General features: G+C 40.5%; 2 protein-coding genes across 3 annotated transcripts in view; one reads left to right on the top strand and one right to left on the bottom strand.

Annotated features, from left to right (window-relative positions):
* CMSS1 (cms1 ribosomal small subunit homolog) overlaps positions 1–27165 on the bottom strand; it is a 174613-nt gene that overhangs the window by 115397 nt on the left and 32051 nt on the right. The window lies entirely within an intron of this gene.
* The window catches only part of FILIP1L (filamin A interacting protein 1 like), a 64621-nt gene that overhangs the window by 9850 nt on the left and 27606 nt on the right, over positions 1–27165 (top strand). The window contains exon 1 of one of the 2 annotated variants that reach the window (XM_081908379.1): positions 24720–24868. The exons of the other annotated variant lie outside the window; for it this stretch is intronic. The gene's annotated coding sequence lies outside the window, so the exon portion shown is untranslated. Of the gene's footprint in view, positions 1–24719; positions 24869–27165 lie in introns of those variants that run through there. 2 annotated transcript variants of the gene reach the window in all.

Raw genomic sequence — 27165 nt, 5'->3', positions numbered from 1 at the left:
TGATTCAAAATCGTACCTGCCATCCAAACCTCAAAACAACAACAACAACAACAACAAAAACCACCTCAGGAACGTTTGTACTGAGTTTGGTGACAATATATTGACAGATGACTAAACCAGTGCCAAAAAACAGGTGAAGTTATGCCAAAGTCATGTTTTGGATTGCCACCTTGAATCAAGATGTCAGGCATCCAAACACTGACAAAGACTGCCACTCCTAGCTCAGGAGCCCTTGCGCTGGGTTAGTGACAATATCTCATGTGGCGGACAAATGCATACCCAAAAATGGGTTCGGTCACACACGTCATGTTTTGGTTCACCATCTTGATTCAAAATGGTGCCTGGCATCCAAATGTCAACACAGACCCTTAGCTCAGGAATCCTCGTCCCAAGTGTGGGCACAGTCTTCCTTGTTGATTCAAAACAACACCTCGTGTCCAAACAATGTTGAAGTCTGCCATCCAACCTGAAGAACCCTTGTGCCAAATCTGGCAACAGCATCAAGAGAGGCAACCAAACCTATGCCAAAAATGGGCAAAGTCACACCAAGCTGATGTTGGTGTCTACCATCTTGGTTCAAAATAACGGTCGGTGTCCAAACATGGACAAGGACTACTGCCTGCACCTCAGGAACCCTCACGCCAAGTTTGGCAACAATATATCAAAAAGCACCTAAACCTCTAGAGAACAGACAGAGCATTTTCCAAAATATGGAGTATGTCACACACACACACCATTGTTGTGCTTCAGCTTACTTAGATTGCATAATTACTACTTCCCTAAAAGTCCTTCCAGGAGGTTGAGGAGACTCACCATCTTTGTGGGAGGAGTTGGGACAGTGCAATAGTTGGGAGGAAATGAATCACCCCAAACAGAGCAGGAAAATCCCACCCCACATGAGAGCATGACTCTTCCACCCACTTTGGGGAAATAATTTCATCTCCAACTGCAGCCCCGTACAACTCGGACCACAATTTTGGTAACTTCCAGCAAACCTTTCAGAGGGTTTCATGGAGGATTAGAGGAAGGAAACGCTAATTGCTTAATGAACACTCATTCGTTTTGCAGTTGGTTTAGAAAATGTTGGCTGTGAAATGTTTAGGTATAAAAATGACCCTGCAGGGTTTTTTCCAGGAATACTCTTTTTGTGAATATGCAATAGAATTAGAATAGGAGAACAGTCAAGGACAAGAAAGGCATAGTGGATGTAAACAAATTTATGATAAAATCATGCTTAGTGGATTTTTGATTTATTTTTGTTGTTGTTGTTTAACTGTTTGAGGTCAAGTGGGAGGTCAATTTTCAGTGGCAGTTGCATCAAAATACTGAAAGAAAACAGATTAATTAAGGCAATCCATCAATTCCAGCATACTTCACTTGAATACTGAACATCAGCCAATGCTAGTAATACTTTGTTCTCAACTCATACATATGCACACATACTTGGGAGTAAGTGCTGTTCATCCCAGTGAAACTTGCAAATTAAACAGGCTCAGAAACAGAGACAGCAACTTACATTTGGTAATAACATTTGTAAAGGTAACACTAGGATCTCCCTACAAAAGGCAAAACATGGAGAGTGGTTACAGGGTCAGGGCTTAGAAAATTGGGAGACTTCTTAGTAAAAAGGGACACAATTGTAACATACACAAACATTCTTATAATGGTACACTGGTTGAATATTTAAGCTACTGACTGTTATTTTGTTAGCAGAATTAGCTAAGTCCGATAGCAAAGGCTGAAAACTTTATCGCCCATCTGCAGGAAACATGGCCTCTTAAGCCAAAAGAAATGCATGTTCAGCATCAAATCTCTGCAGAATTGTCAGCACACATACTTTCAATTAGATTCAGACCACTTCTATATATGTAAGAACTCCAATACTTAGTTTTTAAGTGCTTATAGCATTTCAGTTACATTTCCTCAGCCATCTTTAAAGCAACACTCTGCAGTAGGGCATATTTACAGGTGATGGGGTTTATCTAAGAGTAGCAGCGAAGGTTAACCAGTGAGTTCATGATTGGGCAGATATTTGATACAGACATTTCCAGCTTAAAACTTGTGCAACGGCACAATGCAATGGCAGCTTCATATCATTTGTTTCCGACAGCCTCACAAAATGTTTTTCTCATTTCACAATGATTGCCAGCCTTTATTAATGATTCATAGAGTGTATGCACTTAATCACACCAGTCCTTTCAAAAACATGTATTTGTCATATGATGCCCTTGTCTACAACTGAAAAGTAGACGAGGGGTAGCCAGACAGTGTTGGACAGTGCCAGCCAGCATGTTGGGATGATGGGATCTGTAGTCCAAAAACATCTGCAGGAGGGCACCACATTGCCTATCCCTAATGTACACACTCAATTCAACACATCCTGGTGTATTTGGAGCTACACAACCTATCCTGGTTGAGGAAATTTTCCTTGAGGACCTCCAAAATGTGTCTGTGTGCTTATACACTTGGACGTCATTCCTCAACATTTGCTTCCTCTAAACAGAAGGAAAGCACATTGTAGATTAGCAAAGTTTAAAAGTTTCATTAAAAATATTTCCATGCATAAAACTGAATTCCTGTAATCGCAGCAAATTATGCTGTCCTGCTGTTCAGCTAAGGAAATCTCCGTTTCAGAATTTTAAGTAACAAGTGGGGCTGGCAATAAAATGTTGCAGCACATCCTTACCCCATGACAGGAGATCTCCTGTACAGGGTTCCAGTCAGCTATAGCATACTTCAAGGTATTATAAGCAGAAAGGGGATCAACTAACTCTTCCGCTAGTTTTTTATTTGTTTTTTTCCAAGTGACACTCAATATTTTTAGGGTCCTGGAGGCCATTGAAGGTTCACCTCATTTGGCTATTTGAGGATGGAGTTTCTCCCTTTGGAGTCTTTTGAAAATGTTTTATATTGTATACTGCAGAGTTCACTCAAGCAAACTGACATCTCCCTCTATTTTCTCAGCAGCCCAGTTTTAGATCAAATCTCACTAGCACTCAACCACATGGGATTGTAATCAGAGGGAATAATTTTTTCCTGATTAATCCAAAGAAACTTGAGTACATATGCAACTGCTCCTTGGGACAGTTACACTTAACACACACACACCATCATCTTTGGCAGGTGGGGAAAATGTACCTTACGACCCCCTCCCTCACTATCTGGAAGTGCCTTCAGAGTGTGGTAGGAAGGTAAGCTCTGCTATGTAATTGGAAATTCCCAACATAGCTTTTTGAATAAAGCGAAATCTGCAAATTATTCTGAATGCAAACTGTTATATACTGAACCTTCTTGATTTCAAACTATTTAAAAGATCCATTCTCTCCTAGAATGCTGAAATGAAATAAACTGAAATTAATTCTATGCTCAATGCAAGATCAAGACCGTTAGCATTCATATGGAATGCTATAGAAACCACATATTGTATCATACAGCATTTCTTTCAATAGTTTGCAGACTCAAGAGTACTTCATACTACCACGATTTACATTTTTAAGAAATTAAGATTCCCAAGGATATTTACATATAACATTAACTTGGCTTTATAGAATGCTAACGGCACGTAAACACTGTTGACTTATTTAGTTGACATATATGTCCAGCAGACTCCAATTTCATACACATTGAGCTATTGTTGAAGAATGCATTGTACTCAAATGCAATCATTTCCTTTTTGCTTTCTGGCAAGTTGTATGTATTACATATGCTGAAGACTATGTCTTCCAAGTTGTGAAATGGATGCCAGATCTCTGTACATTTGACCTTTTTCATGGGTATCTTGTGTTTTGTAGGTGAGTGAGCAAGACCCTCCACAAGCACAAGTTTAGTTCTATATAACACCCCAGTGGGAGAGCCCAAATACTTTAACCACTACAGCATAAAGATAGGCTCAAGGAAGTGATGCACACAGACTAATGACTTCATGCTAGCATTTGAAGAACAGTCTACCACTTCATAGCATAACTTTCAACAGATGTTGGGAAAGCATACTCTTGTCAAAATCCACATGATTCAAAGATTTTCACAAAGATCCTAGTGCATAATGAAAGGTTAAAATAACGGCACAGAAACAATACATCTTTTAAAAGTACAAATAAATCAAAGAATGAAAAAGCCAAAGGCTGGAAGAGCATTCGACATGCACCAATAATTCAATTTTCCTGTTCCCTAGTAAGAATGTAGAGCAATCCTCTCTTCAATATGGAGACTAAGAAAGAGACCACAACCACAAGAACGAATCATTAGTGCCTTCACATCAATTTTCATGCAATCAAAAGTTTTCATGAACTTAATGTTGCAATTTAAATACCTTCACCTATAAGAAATTCAGTGGTTTGTCTATGTACTCCAGGAAGCATAATTTCAAACTTAACTCTGAATTCATACCAACTTCAGCGAAGACTTATACCTCAATTTGTAATTAGGGTTGTGTGTTCTCCCCACCCCCACGCACAAGACAATTAAAGACTGAATCAGTAAAACAAAATAACATAAATGAAATCAGTGAACTATTCTTCCCACAGACCATTAGTCTCTACTTTCAACACTGCTGGAAAAAGCTTTGACCAAGGCCACAGCTAAGCGTATTTCATGAGTTTTGTAAGTAAGTGGTAAGAGACCCACCATGACCATGCTTTTGCCAAATACCAACATCTGTAGGCCTGAAATATCTATCAAGAAGTACTGAGCACAAGACAACAATTTCTCTGAGCACTTTTACCACCACTCAAATAAAAAGCAACTCTCCACTGGCTTATCTGGCTCTACTCCATGGCTTTTAAAAACCTCAAACTCACACAAAAATATTTCTACTGAATGCATAGGTGCAGAATGCTGATACAACGGCAAGCATTAAATGGTGTCACCAGATGTGATGGCAGCTAAAATGTTGCCTTAAGAGTTAGGTCTTTCAAGAGAATTGTACACATAAGCTCCATAGGCCCATCAGTGCCTTCAGCATCCAGGTAAGGGGGAAATGGTGCATCATGGGAGGACTGATGAGCATGCAGTTGAGCTGTGAGTGACTTTTGCAGTTCAGACTACCACTGAGGATGGCAGATACTCTTTCCAGCATGCTCATGCTTAGCACTTTGTCTAACACATCCCATAGAATGGACAGGACATTTGTCTTCGCCCAGCATTCTTTCTTTCAAGTGCACAAGGCCAGGCAAACTTGCCATGCAAATCATATCTGCATATTAAAACTCACTGGACCACTCACTCTCAACCTCCATTCTGTTAGGTGGAACATGTTAAGATTTGGATGCTGTAGGATGGGCAAAATAGATACTGCCCCACCTTGCAGGGTTGTTTTATGGGTTGCTGAAAATAAGGACGTGAAGTGCTTTGAACACCCAAAAGTACTATATAGATGTTGAGTACTATATCAAAGTACTTTGTAAAAATAAAAAAACCCTACTTTTTGTTCCCCGTGAATAAGGAAAACCAGAAGCCTATCTCATCTATTGTGCACACCTAATTAAAAGAGCTTAATGCTTACCGTATTTTTCGCCCTATAGGACGCACCGTCCCATAAGGCGCACATAGTTTTTTTTGGGGGGAAATAAAGGGGGGGAATTATTTTTCCCCCAGGCGCGGGGCTGGGGCGGCCCGACCCAAGCCCCCAAACAGGCAGCTCTTTGCAAGCCGTGGGAGCCCAGCGCTGGCTCCCGCTGCTTACTGAGAGGTCCGCGAAGCCTGGATGTGCTGAGCTCAGCGAGGGCAGGCTTCAGCATGCAGGCAACTCTCCGCAAGCAGCGGGAGCGCTCCTGCTGCTTGCAGAGAGGTCCGCGAAGCCTGGAGAGCGAGAGGGGTCGGTGCGCACCGATCCCTCTCGCTCTCCAGGCTTCAGCGAAAGCCTGCATTCGCCCCATAGGACGCACACACATTTCCCCTTCATTTTTGGAGGGGGAAAAGTGCGTCCTATAGGGCGAAAAATACGGTAGATCTCAAGTTATTTAGGCTAAGAATGCAAACTTTGTTTGGACGCTTTGTCTCAAAATACACAGAGCCAAGATGCCAGCAAAGCAAACTGCATATTATCATTGTCAATGTAAATCACGGGTCTTGCTTTGCTGTAATCCTTTGCAGTGAGAAGCTGGCACAGGGCCAGGCAAAAGCACATAATTTAAACACTCAATCAGTTACATTCCAAGGCATTTGTTTAGTGTTTAATAGGCTCTCAAGGGATGAGAAAATTACTAAAGTGCATTGTTTTGACATGAGACAGAATGAGTCATCGGTTGTCACTAAATTTGGGGGGCTTCAGTATTTATTGTCTGAGACGAACTTCTTAAAAAACACATTATACATCAGCACATATGTGCAGGCACTCACATGTGCATTACAATAAATGTGCTTGCTTAAACCATTATGGCACAGGAAATGTTTTCTGGTTCTCAAATTCTCTCTCTAGATTTAGTATTCTATTATATACATTCATGTTCTACATTACAATTATAGACAGATTTAATACACTTTCCCTTTCAAAGAGACCACATTTAGCTTGCTCATACTTGGCACATACAAAACTATTGAAATTCCGAATCAAGGGAAATAAACATTCTGTTCTCAAAGTAAGCTTGACATCAACATGAGGATTTAAAGTTAATGCAAAATTCACTTATTGAAATCTGAATTTGTACATGTTTTGTAAGTGAGAACTATTCCGCAGGTCTGATAATAGTCTACCTGTTATTCATGCACACTGAGCTCTGCGCCCCCTGCAGCCAGGAAGAACACAAACCATAAACCTAAAACACGTTTTAACCTATTAGAGGTGTAACATTTTTATACAACTACAAATGAAAAATATCTCAAGGGGTTCCAAAAAGAGAGATTAATGAAATTTATAAGTGATTTTTTTAAATGCTTCAATTGTGATCCACTGGATTTGTGATACTATTCTTCACTGTCATGTTACTATTATCTTCTCTCGCTTGTGCTGGTATTTCAGAAACACTGTCAACTAGGATGTTCAATAGTGTGGCCTTCTCCCAAATGTTAAGTTACTTTAGGGAAGATTCAGTGGGCAGGTTTTAGCATACTCAGGCTACAACTGACTGCCACATTTAGCATCAGAAAGGTATTTTCCTCTAGGACACACTGGTGAGAGAACACGAGGTGCTTTTTTTTCCTTCCAAAACACATGACTTAGTTTGAATTATTCAAGCATCTGACCCACCTTCCCTTCGTCTGTGGCATGCTGATCTGGAAAATGTGAATTGATCTGGTGGGTAAATGGCTTTCCTTTGGAGGAGCTGGAAACAATGGCTTTTGGTCCATTCAAATAACACAGTTCTAAAAATACATGAAATGCCTTAAAAATAATCATCCTGTTAGAAAGGATGGAATGAAAAAGGTTAGCATTTGTACAGCTAAGATTATTATTATTAGTAGTAGTAGTAGTAGTAGTAATATACTACCCTTCCTCCAAATTTCACAGGGGGGTTCACAGCATAAAAATACAAAATGAGAACACCAAATACACAAAAAATACACAAAAGCAAACCAATACCCCCACTCCCGTAAACATATTCAAAAAGCCACAGAATGTTAATTAGCCAAAGTCCTAGTGCCTAAAGATATGTAATGAAAGCGCCACGCAAGCCCCGCTGGGGACAGCATTCCACAACTGAAGAGCCACCGCAGAAAAGGCTCGCTCTTGTGTTGCCAGCCTCTTGATCTCTCATGGAGGAAGCACACAAAGATAGGCCTCAAATGATAACTGTAGGTCCAGGTTGGTTCTTATGGGGAGAGGTGGTCCTTGAGTTATTGCGGTCGAGAGTCACTTAAAGCTCTATAAATCAAAACCAGCATTTTTATTTGGGCCTAGAAACTAACTGGCAACCAGTGCAGTCATGTCAGGATCAGTGCAGTATGTTTAAACCCTCTTGCCCCGGTGAGCATCCTGGCCACCAAATTCTGCACCAGATGAAGTTTCCAAACCGTCTTCAGAGGCAGTTTGTTGCATTCAAGCCCAGTGAATTAGCCATGTACTGTCCCCATAAGCGAAACCCAGCCTCCTCCTGTCCTGTGTTCAAAGCCCTATAAGGAATCTGCATATAACCCCCTTTAAACTGTTATCATTGTACCTGTGTAGAGCCTGAAATCAGCAGTGCACATTCAACAGATAACTGTAGCCTCTCTTTGAGCAATAGTTTTCAAACCACTGAACACAGGGGAAAACAATCTAAAAACAGTAGCAGATAACAGAATTATTTTCCCCCGCCCTTGCAAAACACACTGATAAAAACATCAATAAACAATTTTTAGATTTCCACAGATGATTCAAACACACCATCCTTTGCAATTTCAGAAAGCCTATTTCACAATGTCTTAGACAGTAGGCAAGTAAGACACCTTTCAGTCCTGTCTGTGGAAAAACTGGCAGCACCTAAAACCCAGAATCCAAAGTCTTTGATAAGTGTGGCCATGACTTATCCCTCCTGGAATCCAACCTTAACCTCAAAACAGATGGGATGTCAGAGGTGTTGTTAGAACTTTGCCAACTGTGTGCATATCCTACCCTTTTACACTCCCCCCCCCACTGCTTCATATAAGTGATGGATTGTGATAATTAATCATTAATACAGTAATCAGCCAGGTGTTTAAACATTTTGGGGTGAGCTTCCTAGGAAAGAACCTTAAAGTAAAAGGCAGGGTGCTTGCATTCAGCAATAGCCACAGTCTACAAAAAAAGTTTTAAGACTTCTCTCACAGGAAATTGAGAGGGGGCTGTTATCTTATCTGAGCACAGGGATGCTACTGCTGTGGAAAAGAAGGCTAGCAGCAAGTCCCCTTTACATATACTTAAGTAACAATATTGCCCATCTACAAAGTTAAAAGAAACAAAACATAAGGACCACCTGCAGAGTTAGAGAAGTTTTAGCAAAGTATATGAAACAGTTTTGCAAAAACTTACAAACACTGGTTAGAGGTACAGGACTTCTAAGAAACAGTAAGCAAAAAAAGACCCAATTCTTATACTGGGCAAAACAGACATCCTGAAAAGGTAATATCTACAAGAGGCCCTCATTTGTGGAGCACAGTGATCCTAAGGTACATAAGGGGTAAGATGACTTTTCAGGTATCAAATCATATACAGCATAATTCTATTGATGTTTGCTTGAAGGAAGTCTTCGTGAGTTGAATGGATATGACTTCTAAGTCAAGGTTGGTAGGACTGCACTGTAAACTCAACTGGGCATGGGAGACATAATTAATAGTTAGCATCATAACGTATCCAAGGGCATTGAACATTAATATACCTGTGACTGTAAAACGCAACAACATGTTTGTGTATTTAATGCATCTCTGATGTTCCTATGTTATCTTATTTTTCTGTTTCTGAAATTCTAATTTAAAAAATGTTAAAGCTCACCACACCACTCCTCAATAAAAACTACCCATGCTCCTATTACACATTACACACTCCTGTCTGTCTGTCAACTTCCCCTTGGAACAACATGAGGCTAGCCTGATTTCTGTGCACATAAGTCCTGAAGGCACTAAACACATACGGACTGGGAAAACTTACACAAATGGAGAACAGTTTTTAAAAAAAAATAAAATAAAACAGCCACTTCAGCAAGTTAAGTGTACCAATTACATGGTGCATATTAGGGCAACAAATTTCTCCTTGCCTTCTCAATGCCATATGCCCGTCTTTTTTCAACTATAGTTTCCATTCACCATTGCAAACATGTGTTGCCATTTAAATGTCAAGAAAGGTATCTCTCAACTATCCCCCTTATGTATGATGAAATGAAATGGCAGACTGAATGGAGCCTGAAGCATGCCATTAGCAGTTATTCACACTTCTGTTTTTCTTTAACTTCTGTCCCTCTGAAGTGCATTCATTCTGCACATGGATGTTTAACTATAATGACATCCATGACTCATAATCCAGAAAATATAACGTCAGAAATGAACTGCAGTGGTAAAATGTATGCATTGTGTGTGGGGTTTTTTAAGCCACCTTAAATAAACCCATCCAGTTTCTAGACGGAAGATTCCTCTGCAAGTCTCTTAATCCCACCATCAACACTGATGATTCAAAATTATTTTCTTTAAAAACCCTTTACTACAGTCCCATGTCCAGTTACCCATCCTTTCATAGAGCACTTGTTCATTCAGGATCAAATGAGGCTGTGCAATTTTTCCAAACAGACAGCCTCAGAAAACATGAAAGGCACTTCCCACATAAACACACAAGCAGTGGTGAAAGACCATACATAGAGCATCATTCAGAATGAAAATTAACATACAAGATTATTTACAGGCAATGGTATGACTGAGGTCACAGGGCTGGCAGGCCTAAGAGTTCCAAAGTCATGAGCTGAACACCACAAGTATACCAAGACTTAAGTAATACTCAGGAGTTAAAAATAGTTTGCCTTTCAGTGTCAGGGGCTTGGGACCTCAAACGAAGATCTGCTAGTGAAAGAGACGTAACTTTGCTCACTAGACCTAAGGAAGTTATCCTAGGGCTAATATATCACTAATAGCTTCAAGAGAAGTTCCTATAGTCCCATACAGTTTGGGGGACATATTGTGGCATTTTCCAGATACAGTGGTACCTCGGGTTACATATGCTTCAGGTTACAGACTCCGCTAACCCAGAAATAGTACCTCGGGTTAAGAACTTTGATTCAGGATGAGAACAGAAATCCTGCTCTGGTGGTGCGGCGGTGGCAGGAGGCCCCATTAACTAAAGTGGTGCTTCAAGTTAAGAACAGTTTCAGGTTAAGAACGGACCTCCGGAACGAATTAAGTACGTAACCAGAGGTACAAATGTATATCTAACTATCTTGAATACCCCACAACAGTTTTTCCAAATTGCACTGCATATAACCTTTGAGATACACATGCTAGACTACTTGCAAAAGCCCCACTACATATGTGCAATGTTCCAGCACAACTAAAGGAACCTACTGGATTGCAATCATTGTCAGCTTGGTTTCAATCGTGTTTCAGAAATAATCCCTATAGGGCAGGGGTCTGCAACCCGCGGCTCCGGAGCCGCATGTGGCTCTTTTACACCTTTGCCGCGGCTCCGGGGCAGATACTAGCGAGGGGAGGAGGCGCATTGTGCGCCCCGACACTCCCCACTGTGGCGGGCGCTGTACTGGCTGTGACGTCGCATGGGGGCGGTGCGTGCGTTAGTCACGCACCGTCCCGACGTCACCTTCCCGTCCACTACATTGTAAGGGGCATGTACGCTGGTCACTGCATTGAAAGGGGGCTGGTCACTGTTTTGAAGGGGAGTGAAGAACACACACACACAAAACTGTAAGTTGTTAATTTAACGTTTATTTCTATGAGGAGGAGTAATTCTGAGGGGTCAAACAAAGAAATAATAAAAAGTGACAAATAAGTTATTTTTATAATGACGGGTTTTGCGGCTCCCAGTTTTTTTTCATTCGGAAACGGGTCCAAGTGGCTCTTTTTGTCTTAAAGGTTGCAGACCCCTGCTATAGGGGATTACATCAGGTAATCCCTGAAAAACAATGATTTGGTTGAAAAGTTGAAGTAAGTGCAATATAATTAGAGATCCCAATCCAGAATAAAAGCACTTAAAGTTAATTGAGATCAGTGGGACAACTAGTCAGTCACATCTCATTTAAGTCTCATAAAGTTAAAGGCAACTAATTTTAACTGAAATGGGTGTGAATTGTATCTGAATACTTAAATATTCTGATCTGCAATGTGCTCCCAACATATAAACCTGATTAATTTCAATATGGCATGCAGGAAAGTGTGTTCCTTTGTAAACCGTGACTTTAGAAAGACCACATGGCAAACAATGCATTCACCCTATTTATAACTAGGGTTGCCAGCTGATCGGGGGGGGGGATAACCCATTGTGCTGGTGCATTTAACAGCAGACAAGCAAATATTTTCAAGACCTGGCAAGGAATACGATTGCCTGGTAATGTCTGCAGATCAAACTGCTGTTAAAGGGTAAATGTATGGGACACAGAAGGCTTGTTGGAAAGTTGGCAACTGTTTTTACAAAGTTATAATATAGGGAGTCAGAGCTGCCTACACCTTCTCCCTTCCAGTCTACTGAAAGCGCTACATCAGTCCTGATGCAATCTAACCTATCATCTCCAGGCTAGCAATGACTTGCCACAGACAGTACTAATGAACAAATGATAAACTCTCCAGACTGCACTGTAACCTGAACAGATTGGGACTTACTCTAAAGTAAATATTCCTATAAGTATACTGCAAAACACTTGCAATTCTATATACACTTACCGGAAGGTAAGTCTCAATGTATTCAAGGGGACTTACTTCTGAATAAACATGTATAGGATTGCACTATTAAAAGTAGCTTTGTAAGAGTAGTTTTATATTCCATGATTGAATTTCTTTCAAGTAGTTTTTAAGTGAATCGTTCGCCAGTAAATGTAACCACAGGCTGCAAGGAAATTGCTCTGCCTTCTTTGAATTCATTAGCAGCAACGGTTACATACTTTGTGTGAAATTTCAACGGCATGGTTCAGAAAGGTGGTTATAAAATTTTAAATATTATTTCCCTCTCTCTCACACACCTCATTGGCAAAAATAAATAGTTAAAAAGAGACCTGTTAATGAAGTCATTATCTGCTTATCATACACCTTTTTTTCCTGAAGAATTCTGTTTGAAGTCAAATAGTTTTAACTTTTTAGACTACTATGTTAATAATATTTTATAACCTGCAATGCGAAATCTGCGAAGGTGTTCCACTGTCAACTAACAATAGTATCCTGCCCTCAGGGTAGTTTGAGTTAATAAGGTTTCACTCTCCCCCTATATGATGTAATGCGTTTCCATTTATTACTGTGCCTGAGAGATTTTGCGGGTGTATGAAAAATCATAGGAATGACTCAGCAAGTGACATGATGTCATACTGGTAGTAAGTGGCAAAGCTGTTCATGTAAGAAGCCTCCAGCCATAGTCACTGAGAACCAGGTGCTTTCCAGATCCTTAGCAGTTTTCTGTTGGTGCAGTTGCTTAAAGCTTACCACCACATATCTTGACCTCCCTTGTCAAAGAATGCTTTCCTGTATTACCTTACCTTGAACTCAATTGACAGCCTGTGGTATGTGTAGAATGGCAGAAACAACATCATCAACACTGCACACAGAGCATCAAGTGAAAATTCTTAACCGGTTAGCATTTTACCAAGGCACGAGAACCACTTGCTGCATTTATTTCCATTTTATTTGACCCTCTCATCTCCCCAGTTTTAAACGGTCTCCTTGCTTGAAACTGTGAACTCAAATGCTTCATTACCACTTAATCTGTACCTTCAATGCATGAGCCCAGGTCCACTATCTTTCTATCCAGAAAATCATCCTATCCCACCATAAGTTTGTATTTGAAAGTTTTAGGTTGTTGAGCTGCCTCACCACCTGAGAGAGGGATATCATCCATTTGAGCTCCCATTGAAGTATTTTGTGTTCTGGGTGCCATTTTGGGAAGGCTTGGGTCTGCTTTGATGCGAGAGGCCTCTCCTTTATCCATTCATTCGAATACGTCTGTGAGGCAAGAATCTTTGTTTCTGTTTTTAGGCCTGCATGCCTCATCATTCAGGGCTACAAGTTTTTAATTAAGTGCGTGAAATCCTCTGACAAGGGCCAGTGTGTTTAATAAAGCTGAGGAGCTCATACATTGAGCTCTGAAGATCTTTTCCCCTCACCTCTCTAATTCTAATGTGCATGTGTGCTCCCTCTCAAGAGTGTTAAAGGAAGGATGAGGCATGAGGAACAGGAGAAGAGGCTGAGAGACACCTCAAAACATTTTGGTGCCCAAGGCCGAAAAATCCAAATAATGCTCCATGGTGCTATCAAGTAATAATTCATGAACATGTGCCATCCTTTAATGGAGGTGTGGGAAACCTCAGGCCCAGGGTTGAATGCAGGCCCCTAGACTACATTATCTACCTCTTGAAACTCCTCCCAGACCATGCTCTGGCCTTGCCTTGTACCCCTGAGTGCTTTTGAGTAGCTGGAATGTGTCTCTGAGCTCTGATGATGCCTCTTGCTTGTCTGGACACAGGCTAGGAATGGGTGAGTGTGTGGAAACTACCCTATTGTACAAAAGGCAAAATGTACATCTATTTCTGTACTCATGTTTGCCTCTGGCCCTATTGACCTTTCGTATGTGGCCCTTAAGAGGTTGCCTGAAAGGGAATGTGGCTCTCAGGCAAAAAATGTTCCCCACCTGCTCTTTAATGAGACCGCACATTCAGTAACACACCTCTGTGCCTATTGGTAAGCCATCCCTACAGGGGGATGCACACCAGTGGTGTGAGGGGAGGGAGAGCACAAGGCCATATCCAGTTCAGGATCCCTTAAATGTAGTTAAGGGACCCCTTTGTTACATCTGCACCTGCCCTAGGAAACCAAGTCAAGATTCAGTTAAGTGCCCAAAGTTAATGTCATTGGGACAGTTTCCCCCTCAAATCCCTTCTGTAGAAATTAATGAGGCTTCAGAGTGCTTATTGTTGGCTGGATCATGTCCCCAAGATATTAACAAAGTACTTTTCCAGAATAGAGAACGGAGCCACACGACCAAGACAAATACCTGTGTCATCAATCTCTCAAACAGATAGGTCAACATTTCTTTAAGCGGAGTTATTTCCTTAGAAATCTGCTTTCCAGAATAGTGCATGTGGGATATATTAACCACAGTGTCGGTTCAGCACAAATTCCTTAACAGAAATAAACTTGCTCAGTACCCCTAGGGTACTGATATAACTGTTTGGCTAGTCAGAGATTTGTATTTGCAAGGAGGGTAAATAGAATTTGCCCTGGATATGATAGAGAGGGGTGCAGGGCACTTCTTGTAAGACTAGACCACAAGTTAAGAGTTGTTTTGGGAGAGAACTCTGAAGGAGACATATTAAAAATAGTAATTGTGTTAGTAAAGGATTAGAATGTAATAAAATCCTAATTATAATTAGAAAAAATACTATGTCCATAGTACTGAATGGTACAGAAGAATGATTGTTGCATCCATAAACTATTTTACTACAGTGCAATATTGTATAGACTGCGATGGAACAGGATATAGAAATACAGAATTTGGTATTGATTGCAGAATTCAGATTCCTGACAATCTCAGCTTTCATTTTATTCTTAAAGGAAGTGTGTAGCCAACAGGTTCACAAAGATATATCTAAAGTCTTACTGGAAATGTCAACTGAAATCTCAGAAATCAGAAGTGAGATGTGACTAAATAAGATTTTCGGTGGTTGGCAAGAACAGAAATCCAGAGTTCTTGCAAGTATAATAATATGAAAATGAAAAAGATAGATTCCTAATTAGATTTGGTTTCCAACTTGTTATGCTCTTTTAACACTCTTTCAAAATAATTGCTTAGGACTACCGGTAGTTTTCTGCTGCAGCTCACTTAATCTCTTTGTTCAGATAGTTCTTTTGTTCTTGGGTTTTTCTATGCTGTAATTGATCGTCTCCATTTGTTATTGAGCTCTTCCACTCCCACAACTAAGACAACAGGTAAAAGATGCAAGTTATGCAGATTTGCTCTTTTTGGGGGGGGGAGATTAATTTGCCGGTTTTTTTTTCAGGCTAAACAATTCAATTTTTCTTGGTTATTATTCTGCATCCTGGAATTTTAACATCTAGTGCACACACCCCAGAACAAATACTGAGTACATCTATGCATCTGCTAGCAGGTGCATAATGCAGATGTCCTACTCGTTTCTTCCTTCCCATTCTATGTTGAGCAATTGAGCTCATATCTTTCACTTAGTTCTGCACCCATCAGTCTCCATTTAACCCAAGCTACCATACTTTTAGGGACGTGGGTGTCACTGTGGGTTAAACCACAGAGCCTAGGGCTAGCCGATCAGAAGGTCGGCGGTTCGAATCCCTGCGATGGGGTGAGCTCTTGTTGCTTGGTCCCCGCTCCTGCCAACCTAGCAGTTTGAAAGCACGTCAAAGTGCAAGTAGATTAATAGGTACCGCTCCGGTGGGAAGGTAAATGGCGTTTCCGTGCACTGCTCTGGTTTGCCAGAAGCGGCTTAGTCATGCTGGCAACATGACCCAGAAGCTGTACGCTGGCTCCCTCGGCCAGTAAAGTGAGGGCAACCCCAGCGTCACCTGCGACTGGACCTAACGGTCAAGGGTCCCTTTACCTTTTACTATACTTTTAAGACACAGCATTAGATCTTTGATTAACTGATATCAAACACCCATGCAGAGATTTCCTTGGAAGTACTATCATGCATGTAACAACTGCATCCAGAAGGTCTATGTGCAACTACAGATTTCTCAGTGCCTTCTCAAGGGAAAGAAATGATTGACATCTGTTGGCTTTTTGCAGTATGGAAGCGCTGCAGAGAGCTTGCTGGGGAGACCATGCATTAAAAGGGGACTCAAAAATAACTTAAACAAGGTTTTAATAACAAAAACAAAAACTCCTTATACACTAAATACATCAACAACAAACCAGACCCAACCACCAACCCATCCCCCAGGGTAATGGGAGAGCTAGGTGCTGCTCCTTATATATGACACCCAATTGCTGACACAGCTTAATCAATACAACTCAGCAGCACCTGCTATGTTTCACAGCTGTAAAGCTGGGTCTCGTTATTTTGCTCTGGCCCTTGCTCTGGCCCCTTAAAGACATACACAGTGGGTGGAACAATTATGAACCTTTACATTTAAAGAAACCATTCAACAACATCAAGCAAACCACCACCAGTCTCTGACACCATAAGGAACAAGAGCTTAGCACATATGATCATATGGCAATTCTGCCTAACTGAAACACTGTGTATCTTTCCCTACCCACAGAACACTATGGGGAAGAATGCAGAAACACTGTGCAGAACTAAATTCCCTCCCCACCTTGCACAAGTTTGTGTGTGCGTATACTCTCTCTCTCACACACACTTTGAATGTACTCTATTGTTCCTGTCATGTCAAAACAAATTTTCTCTGGAGCTAATCAGATTCAAAAATTAACGCATCCTCGAATTCAGTTTGACATCAGAAGGTTTGGCACAAGCTTCTACTTAAAGTGTTCCTCAATTAGTTATAAAAAGGCAACATATTCTACTTGATTACTTGTTATAATCTAATTAAACTTTTTCTACAAAGTCTATGTTGCACAGATAACTTGCTTTAATTCTTCTATCCTTCTTAAAACTACAGAACCATTGAGTACCTAAGCCACAAAATAAGAAATAATACAAATACGAAAACTTATTTCATGACTTCCAGCTTGCCATTCAATTAATTCAGTAGTCATGTGGCTTAGAAGCCTATTAAAAAGGCAAATAAGTTCACAAAAGTCTGGTTCACACACCACATTAAACCACAGGACACTGGTGGATGCTACTGAAAATGTATCACCTGGCTCTTCCCCACTTTTCCAGGTCACCCACCTAATTCCTGGACACAAGAATTGCCCAACCACAGCACCTCCATCTCATAAGGAGTCAGTCTCAGTTTCATCTAGCCCAGTATTTTTCTACATTGGATTCTAAGGTCTCAGCCAGATCAAATCTGAGACCTACAGCACATATAGCATATTTGTACCTCTGAGTCATAATCCCTCCACATGAAAATTATGGGGAGGTATGAGGAAGGCATTGCCTAACACATGGGTGAGCTCAAACCACCAGCCCTTCAGTTAACAGCCATGTGAACTGGCCAACTGCCTCTTTGATAAGAAGCAAACAGGGTGAAGGAATTGCAAGCAGCAAGTTAAACTGCCCATATACCCGGAAGTTTCCTTTTACATTTTAAAGTATATGCTTAAAATACTTTACACCTAAAACATGTAATTTGTAAGCTAAGAATGCAATGAACATGCTTGCAGATACATGCATCATTCTTCTCAGAGCTGTGGCAGCCTGAGTGATTTATGCAGCCGAGGCTGCTGTCAGCATAGTGTGTGAAATTTTATTTAAGGCATTTTTATACTGCTGTTGACACATATTTATATCAGGGAGGTTTATAATACAATTTAAAATCGGGGGAGGGGGGGAGAGAAATCAGGTATACAACAGAACAATTAAAACTAATAGACAATTGAACAGACAACCAAATAAAAGAGCAGAATGGAAAAACTTCATTCCCACAGTTTAAAAGCACAACTCACTAACATGCCTGAGAGAATTTTCTTTTAAATGTCTTATCTAAAAGATAATACAATGGGCGCCAGGGACACTTCCTTGAGGAGTGTGTTCCACAACCTGGGCACCACAGATGAAAAGACTCTTTTATTGACACCAGCTTGATCTCAGGTGGTTAGTGGCACTGTGAGAAAAATATCAATGGAAGATCATTTGGACAAACTGATATGGGGAACAGTGGCCTGAACCAGTGTAGAACTCTCAAATGTGCCAAAATATGTTCCCAATGAGTCACCCAAGTTAAAAGTCCTGGCTGATTATTTTGAACTAATTGCAGCTTCCAAACCAGCTTCAAGGTAAGCCTCATGCACTGCATGTCAAAACACGTTACGGTAGTCTGAAAGGGATGTTACCCAAGCATGGGTAACTGGTGCCAGACTATCTCAGAAGACATGACAGCCTATACTGGTTAAACAAAAACACTCCACATTACAGAAGTCACCTTTGCCTCAAGTGAAAAGGCTGAATCAAGGAGTATGCACAAGCTGAGATCCTGGTCTCTCAGAGGGATTGAAAGCCCACTCAAATCAGATAGTTACCTGGTTTGGAGAGAGGGATTCTATCTATCCAACAGTGCTTCCACCTTATCAGGGTTGACCAAGAAAAAGAAGACTGATTTTTTAATATACTTTAAAGGCATTATGCTCCTTAATTCCTGATCAATCAATTGATCTGTATGTGCTTTGTTAAAGCTAATCTGTGTGTTTTTTAAAGCACAAAAAAATCAAAAGTTCAGGCCCAAATTATTTGAAAGCATTGAGTAGACAAAACAAACCAGGCTCAACAGTCAGGAGGGAGCAGCTCTGTGTTGGCACGCAAGGGTCGCAATGACCTAATCAGCCTTTAGCTCTTGTTTCTCTGATTCTGTGGTATTCTATCCTGCCATAATATTTACAAGTACAACAATTTTTTAAAAACTATGATTAGTTACTAAGGAGACAGGAATTGTTTAGCAAGAGTCAGCATCTAAATCATTCCCTCTCCTCTTATAGAAGAGCATATTTGTAAGATCCCACTGTTTTCCCAGCTCATTCTTACTAACAGTCTCTTTCTACAACAAGAAATGAATTTTATCTACCAAAATCACTGTTCAGGGAGGGACCATGGCCCAGTGACAGGGCACATGGATTGTGTGCAGATGCGCCTTAGTTCAGTTTCTGAATTATTATGTTTTTAAAAGGACACGGGTAGCAGAAAGAGCTCTGTCAGATACCCCGGAGAGCCACTCTGTCACCAAGACCAGGGATGAGGAACCTATGGCCTTCCATGTGTTGAAAGAGTCAACTCCCATCAGCCCCAGACAGCTTGGCTAATGGTAAGAAATTATGGGATTTGTGGCACAGTAACATGTGGAAGGCTACAGGTTCCCAATTCTTGCAGCAGAGCGTCTTGGTTTAGCTCAGTATTGGAACAGCTTCATAGGTCTATGTTCAAACCAAGCCAGCAGGATCGGGAAACACATTTTCTTCAGCTGCACTCCAAAAAACAGGAAACAGAAAGTAGAATAGATACTAGCATTTAAGATTCCTGCTCCATTTTATTATAGTAGGGGATAGCATAAAGCCACATATGTACCAGTTAATTTTGTGATGGTCAAAAAGCAGGTGAAGTGTTAACATGTCCGTCAGCACTCACTAAAAGTCAAAGAAAGCATCTCCATAAAAATACCTAAATTACACAGCACCTAGCAGAGTCGAGTACTTTCAGCATATAAATGTGTGTTAATTTCAGCAGTATTTGAAAGATAAATACAGCATTTAAAAAAACTCAGTTCCTCCAAAATAACCTATGAAATATCTACTTTGAAACAAGAAAGTGAGTAAGGGGAGAAAAAACATGTGGTGCAGGGCACTATAGACTACAAGTGATGTACAGCATGAGTGACCACTTCCAAGGACAGAATGATGGTTCCCTTAAACCTTCCTATGTTATCTTTGCAGCAACCATACAAGGCAGGTCAGCCAGTGAGCTTCATGGTCAAGTGGCAATTTGAACCTGAGTCTCATAACCCCTACACTTCAACCACTACATCACATCAACTAGTATGTTGGGGAGGTTCAGAAAGGTTATGGTAAAGTTCTTCTCCCTAAAATGAGTACTGAGGGAGTAATTGCTTTTAAACTTGGAACTCAAAGAAGTGTTGTACCAAGTGATACACAGAAATAGATCAGTGGCTACCATGGACCCTGAGGCTCAACCACTACACACTCAGTGTCAGAAAATGCCCTACAGGAATAAGGAATGGGTAATCTGAGAATCAGGCTCCAAGGCAGATGAGGCAGGTAACTATGCAGGGATTTCTGCTCAGGATAAGTTGATGATCCACATCGTGGGCTGAAGGGAGAACTCCTCCACTCTTGCCTGCCAAATCTATTGGGCTCAAGGGAGCAATCTAATAAATAATGATAATGATAATAATTTATTATTTATCCCCGCCCATCTGGCTGGGTTTCCCCAGCCACTCTAGGCGGCTTCCAACAAAACAGCCAAATGGCCAGCCAAAGTTGTTCACCTTTTTTTAGGATTGAAGTTGTTAAACTTTTTTAGGATTTTACCCCAGGAAATAAATTGCCACAGGGGTTGGATTAAACCAGCTGGCAGGCCGGATTAGTCCCCTGAAACCAACTTTGGACATGCCTGCTTTAAAACATCCATGAGCAAAATAGTTTGGTGTCACGTACAGTGGTACCTCGGGTTACATACGCTTCAGGTTACATACACTTCAGGTTACAGACTCTGCTAACCCAGAAATATTACCTCGGATTAAGAACTTTGATTCAGGATGAGAACAGAAATCGTGCTCCGGCGGCGCAGCAGCAGCAGGAGGCCCCATTAGCTAAAGTGGTGCTTCAGGTTAAGAACAGTTTCAGGTTAAGGACGGACCTCCGGAACAAATTAAATACTTAACCCGAGGTACCACTGTACTGTGAAGCAAGTTTGACACATATGCTGCAAAAATGACACTTTGAACATCCTGGTCCAAAATGAAATGTGCATTCAGCAGAAGCTGGCACTGTACACGCAAGTCCTCTTTAAAAAAACAGTAGCCAGCTATTCATGGGGAGTAAGGAGCAGGCAGGAACGAATTCAGCATCTCTAAAAACTGGTTGGAATAAATGCTGTTTTGTCAAAGCTCTTTGGGTGCAGCAGCAGCAGCCGCCACTGGATCAGGGAGATCAACTCCATGCACAGCACCTGTTCACATGCTTGGTTCTTTATGCATCTAGGGACAGGCACAAAGAAGCCATATGGTCCTTTCTTGGATTAGGGCACTTGGTTGTATCTTCAAGTTTATAAACAGACGGATTAGAACTTTCACCCAGCCCCCAAAGCTTGAAATGTCCAAAGCTTGCAATTGCTTCCTAAGGGTGACATTCTGAAAATGGCACAGACTATAATCAGAACATTTAAGCCAAGGAGACAGAATATGGTCGCCTTTTACTAGGTCACAGTAAAAACCCAATTCTTGAGTCTGCTATGTTTTAAGTATGCTTTTAAAATGGAAAGAGGCCATATTCCCACATTCAATGTAAAGGTGAAAATACAACAAACGAGCAAGCATTTGTCAAATATACGTGAGGAAAAGGGGATAGTGAAGAATAAACTGGACATTTTATTTTAAAAAATATTTCATAGCCTTCTTCTCCCCACCCCCAGCCCATGACTAGAACTCAAAGCACTTTATGAAAAATTGCAGGGGTATTTTTTTTACACACACATACATACACATGTAACAGTTAAAGTCAAGCCAGAATGTACAACATGAACACATAATTCAAGTTATTTCCTCCAGAAACTCCTACTTTATTCTCTCCCTCAACATTAATGAAACACACTCTTCATTTCCTGTCCTAAAGCATTATGTAATATTTGCTGTTACCCAGCTTTGGACAGTAACCTTTGAGTTGGAAGCATTTAGATGAAAGTGCAAGTATATCAGCTGCTTATGGCATATACAAGGGCGATTTTTAGTGCATACCATACAGTATTCTCTGCTCGACTTGGAAATTAGGGATAACCAACACACCTTTACAGCCGTAGTGCAAGACCTTGGTTTTATCTATAATTTTTCACACATTAGTAAAGGTAAAGGGACCCCTGACCATTAGGTCCAGTCATGGCCGACTCTGGGGTTGCGGCGCTCATCTCGCTTTATTGGCCGAGGGAGCCGGCGTACAGCTTCCAGGTCATGTGGCCAGCATGACTAAGCCGCTTCTGGCAAACCAGAGCAGCGCACGGAAACGCCGTTTACCCTCCTGCCAGAGCGGTACCTATTTATCTACTTGCACTTTGAGGTGCTTTCAAACTGCTAGGTTCGCAGGTGCAGGGACCCAGCAACGGGAGCTCACCCCATTGCGGGGATTCGAACCACCGACCTTCTGATCAGCAAGTCCTAGGCTCTGTGGTTTAACCCACAGCGCCACCCGCATCCCTTTCACACATTATCTGAGCCCAATTCTCCCCACCTCCCACCTTTTGCACTTTACTTCCCCCACCTTTGAAAGAAAACCAGTTTCCCCATCACTTCAATGGACAATTCCCTTCCCATTTTTTTTTGGTAACAAGGACGGATTGTGCCCCCGTTGGTTAGAGTGTGGTGTTGATAATGACGAGGTTGCAGTTTGATCCCTGTATGGGGCAGCCGCATATCCCTGCATTGCTGGGGGCTGGACTAGATGGTCCTCAGGGTCCCTTCCAACTCTATAATTCTATGATTCTATTTGTAAAGAATTGTCTCTTTACAATGCTAAATTGGTTTCTATGCAAGAATACATAGGGTGATAGCCAAGATCCACTAAAATCAATAGGCTTAACTACACTGATGTCAATGGGTCTACTCAGAGTGTAGCTAACCCTGGCAGACTATGTGAAGAGGTCTCTTAGAAAAACAGAATTGGTCATAATATCATCAGAGGTGCTTCAGGTTTGTAGTTTCTACTTTTATTTTATAACATGATGCTGTGGTTCACCCTGATCTTTGATAGTTCAGCATGTTTTGTTTTGAATTTTGCATAATTGCATACAGTGACCCCAGCTCAGTGACAGAGCACATGCTTTGAATGCGGAATGTATCATGTTCAACCACTTACATCTCTAGTTAAAGGAATCAAATGGGAAAGACCTGTCTGCCTGTCTCCAGAGGCTTGCAGGGAGCACAGGTGTGGGGAACCTTTGGTCCTCCAGATGTTGCTGAACAACAATTCCCATCAACACTGGCCATGTGCGCTGGGGATGGTGGGAGCTGTAGTTCAGAAGAGACAAAGGTCCCCCATACCTGAGTAGACAATACTGTACTCAACTAGATGAACAAGTAATCTAATCTGGTAAAAGGATGTTCCCCATGTTATGATAGTTACATAATTGAAATACATTCTTGTCAAATACTGTATTTTTCAAAATAATAATAATCAAATAATTGCTTCATATTTTCTTGGTGTCACTCAACATTTTTTAGAAAGTCAGACTGAGAAAACCATAGGCTTGTGCTATTTTATGCGTCTGAATATCAGACTAATATTTTATAATATTTGAATAATTAAAGTATGCACCAGTAAACAACTAAAGGATTAAATCCTAAACTCAGTGTCTAGGGAGTAAATTCCGCCAAACTTTGAGCAACTTACTTCTGAGTAAACATGGACAGACTTATACCGCAAAGGACTGAACTTCAAGTAATTCATAAATGAAGGCAGATGTGCTCTGCTACATGGATTAGGGACACAACAAAGTGGTTTTAAAGAGCTATTCATATAGCTTCAGACTCTTTCATTAACATGCAAGGGATTTAATCAGATAATTCCCAATAACCTTTCAATGAGATTTTGCAGCCCTTTTCTTGCAGTCCCCCCCCTTCACATATCACAGAACACAGAAGCAAATTAGGTTACATGCCCCTAAATTCTAAAACTCTTTCTCTATTTTCAGCCTCCCTGTATTATCTTTTCCAGTTATTAATCAAACTTTCAATTTAGTACAGCATACCCAGTGAAGAATCTTAATCAACTTTGAGTGAAAGGGCTGTAAAAGTGGGCTTAAAGGGGAAAATAGTGAGCACACACTCAACACACACCCCAGTTTCTCATCTGGCCTTCCCATCATCACTTGAAGAATTGTTTTCTAGTTACATCATCAGGAAATAAAACACAGAACAAAAAGAAGAAGAACGCTTGGTGTTCATACTTCTCTCAAAGGATTCCAGCTAAGCTTCTCCCCCCCCTTTTTTTAAAGAGGAGGAGCAGGAGGGAGAAATCTACGATCCAATTCCCCCAAACAGTTGTGTTGTGGAAAACCAAGATGAAAAGATTAAAATGCAACAACCAGTTTATTACTCCATCATCAGCAGAGTGAAGGAACTGCTCTGAACTTAACTCTCCCGAACATTCATTTTGGCCACAAACTGATTAGACAAATGAAATGTTTCACACAGTCCAAAGTGTTAGCTGGAGCCAGAACACATTAATAAGCTTTGAGCTCTGGCTATCATTGAAATACACTACAGACACAACGAGTCTGCACAACACAGAGTTCCTTATATGGTATTGCCATGACGTAATGCTCCATAGGCTTGGGGCATGCAGAGAGTCTCTCTCTCATTGTTTGGTGTAACTGCTGGAATGCTCACATCCCTGATGCCTAAGAGAATCAAAATCCCAGCATCGCGGAGCAATAGCTAACACAGGGACTCTGCAGTTCATTCACTGAAGGTAAGAGGGAAGTTGTGGGATGAAGTTTCTTTTAGCAACCAATAGACATTTTGCTTCAAAGTTAACTTGGTTCACTTTAAGAAATCCACAGCGTGCATGATTTAATTTGCATCACAGAGGTTTTTGAAGCATCAGCTACAGCAAACAACTACTAAACTGTTTTTTAATGCTCTCCCTTTTAGCATAGGAGGCTATTTCCAAACCAAAAGATGAGGCTTTAATATTGAGAAAGGAGGAACCTATGAATTACACTCCGATTCCAAGTGTGTGCTGGACAGAGTCATAACTATATTTAAAATTGTGGGAAAGGACCCAGCAACGTTGTAATGTTCTGGATAAAAAGTTTTAGCGATTATTTTTATACATTCAAGTGGCACACTAACAGGCATGTGGAAACATGTATATAAAAGAGTTTATTATACTTTTGAACAATTTTAGAAGATGTACTCAAGGAGATAATGCATTAGAATTTTTTTTAATGCAACTATTAATGCAAATGCTTCAGTTATATTCAGGAGTTGCATTTTGTTTGTTTGACTGCATATGTTCAGTTTAAAGAGGAAAGGGAGACTAGTTACGCTTAAGATCCTTTTCATACCTTTGTTTAAAGAAATAGTGCTGCTTAAGAACGGAAGTTTTTCTTCCCTGAAAAGCACATTTCTGCAAGGTGCTAATTGGTCCAGGTTACCAGGCATTAAGGTCACTCAACATTTCTCTGTACAGGGCTGAACCCTAACAGAGTGATCTATACCATGTCACCATTTTTCATATCAGCAATATTTATTCATGGCAAGATTAAACAGTGTAGTCAACTGAATTTAACATGTGAATGCAAATGATTTTTTTTTGGGGGGGAGAGTTTGAAGGTACACATAAACTTGCACTATTCTGTAATGTGTATTCTGTATTCACCAGCTATATCTTTAAAAAAATGTACGTTGATTTGTGGAAATTTGAACTTCCTGTGTATTAATTTAAGGCTACTAAAACAATGCCTCTGAAGGACAATTGGAACCATGCAATATTAACTTTTTTAAAGTACTAAATATTATGGAAAGAAACAGTTAGCTTAGCAGTATTTGTTTTTGTTTTTCCAGAGGTGCTTGCAATGTATACAGCATGTGCACATCACCACACGTCTAAACTACCTGACGCTTGAGAACTTTGGATTTTGTTTTAAATACTGTACCAACGTAGAATCAGTAAGCACAATGTGGGGAAAGCATCGGATTCATAGAAACTTCCCCAAATGGCTTACATTCTAAAATTTGCCAAGGTGAACATTTCACTCACTACTAACTCACCTACATCTGGCAAATTAGCAATGTTTTCTAGGCTTTTAGAACAAAGCTGCTCAATTAAGGAAGAGAAAATCCTAGTTCTTTTGGTGCTTTCAGACCGGCTCAACAGCAGCTTGCTGAATTGATTCACAAAGCGAAAGACATCAACTCAAACAAACTTGGTTGTTTCTTTTAAGTGAGCAACTTATATTTAGAATAGGCTTCTTTCTACTTATTTTTAGCTGCACCTGCAGAACAACCCCAGATGTTATAGTTCCCCAAGTCTTATATGGTTAACTGTTGCTTTATCAAATGCATCTGCCATTTCACTGCTTAGTAAACAGAAACATTTCACTTCATTGAGGAGAAATGGCATACCTTGAGCCAAAGGGTGCCAAAAAGTACATTACAAGGCACCACAAGATAAAGTTCCAAAGCTAAATCAGTTATCTGAAAATGAACAAGTAACATAAAAGTTTATTTGGTAGAGCTTTTAAGCAGCAATGCAAAGGTTCTTCCAATCAGCTTTTGAAACCACCAGGAGGGAAATCATTAATTACTACTTAACATTCATCTTAAAAACACTGACAGAAGAAAAAACTGCATCTAAGCTGATGAACTAACTAATCAAAAGCATTTACACTTCTTGTATAATTATACGGATTAAAACTTACTTCAGACATAAAGTTAAATATGGCTCTCATTCACCTGACATAAAAGTTAGTTTTTAAGAATTTCACCCACTCTTCTAATTTCAAAACCACTAATCAATATCGCATTATTTTCAAACCTGCCCCCCCCCCATTTTTGTTTTTACATGATCCTTGGTAACTAAGTGTGTAAAGACATACTAAAGAAACTGGCAAAAACTAAAGCCTGATTGATTCCCGTGGGGAATTTAAGCACATGCTGAACTTCTTTGCAGATAAGACCTTAAACCTTTAATTTTGGTTTACCATGCCCATTCCACCATGTGTGTGGAAACCCAATTACATTTCTAATTGTAAGAAATGCATT

This window comes from Podarcis melisellensis (genome assembly GCF_964234715.1).
Source record: "Podarcis melisellensis genome assembly, chromosome: 4".
Taxonomy (NCBI): Eukaryota; Metazoa; Chordata; class Lepidosauria; order Squamata; family Lacertidae; genus Podarcis; species Podarcis melisellensis.
This window is presented reverse-complemented; position numbering and strand designations above follow the sequence as displayed.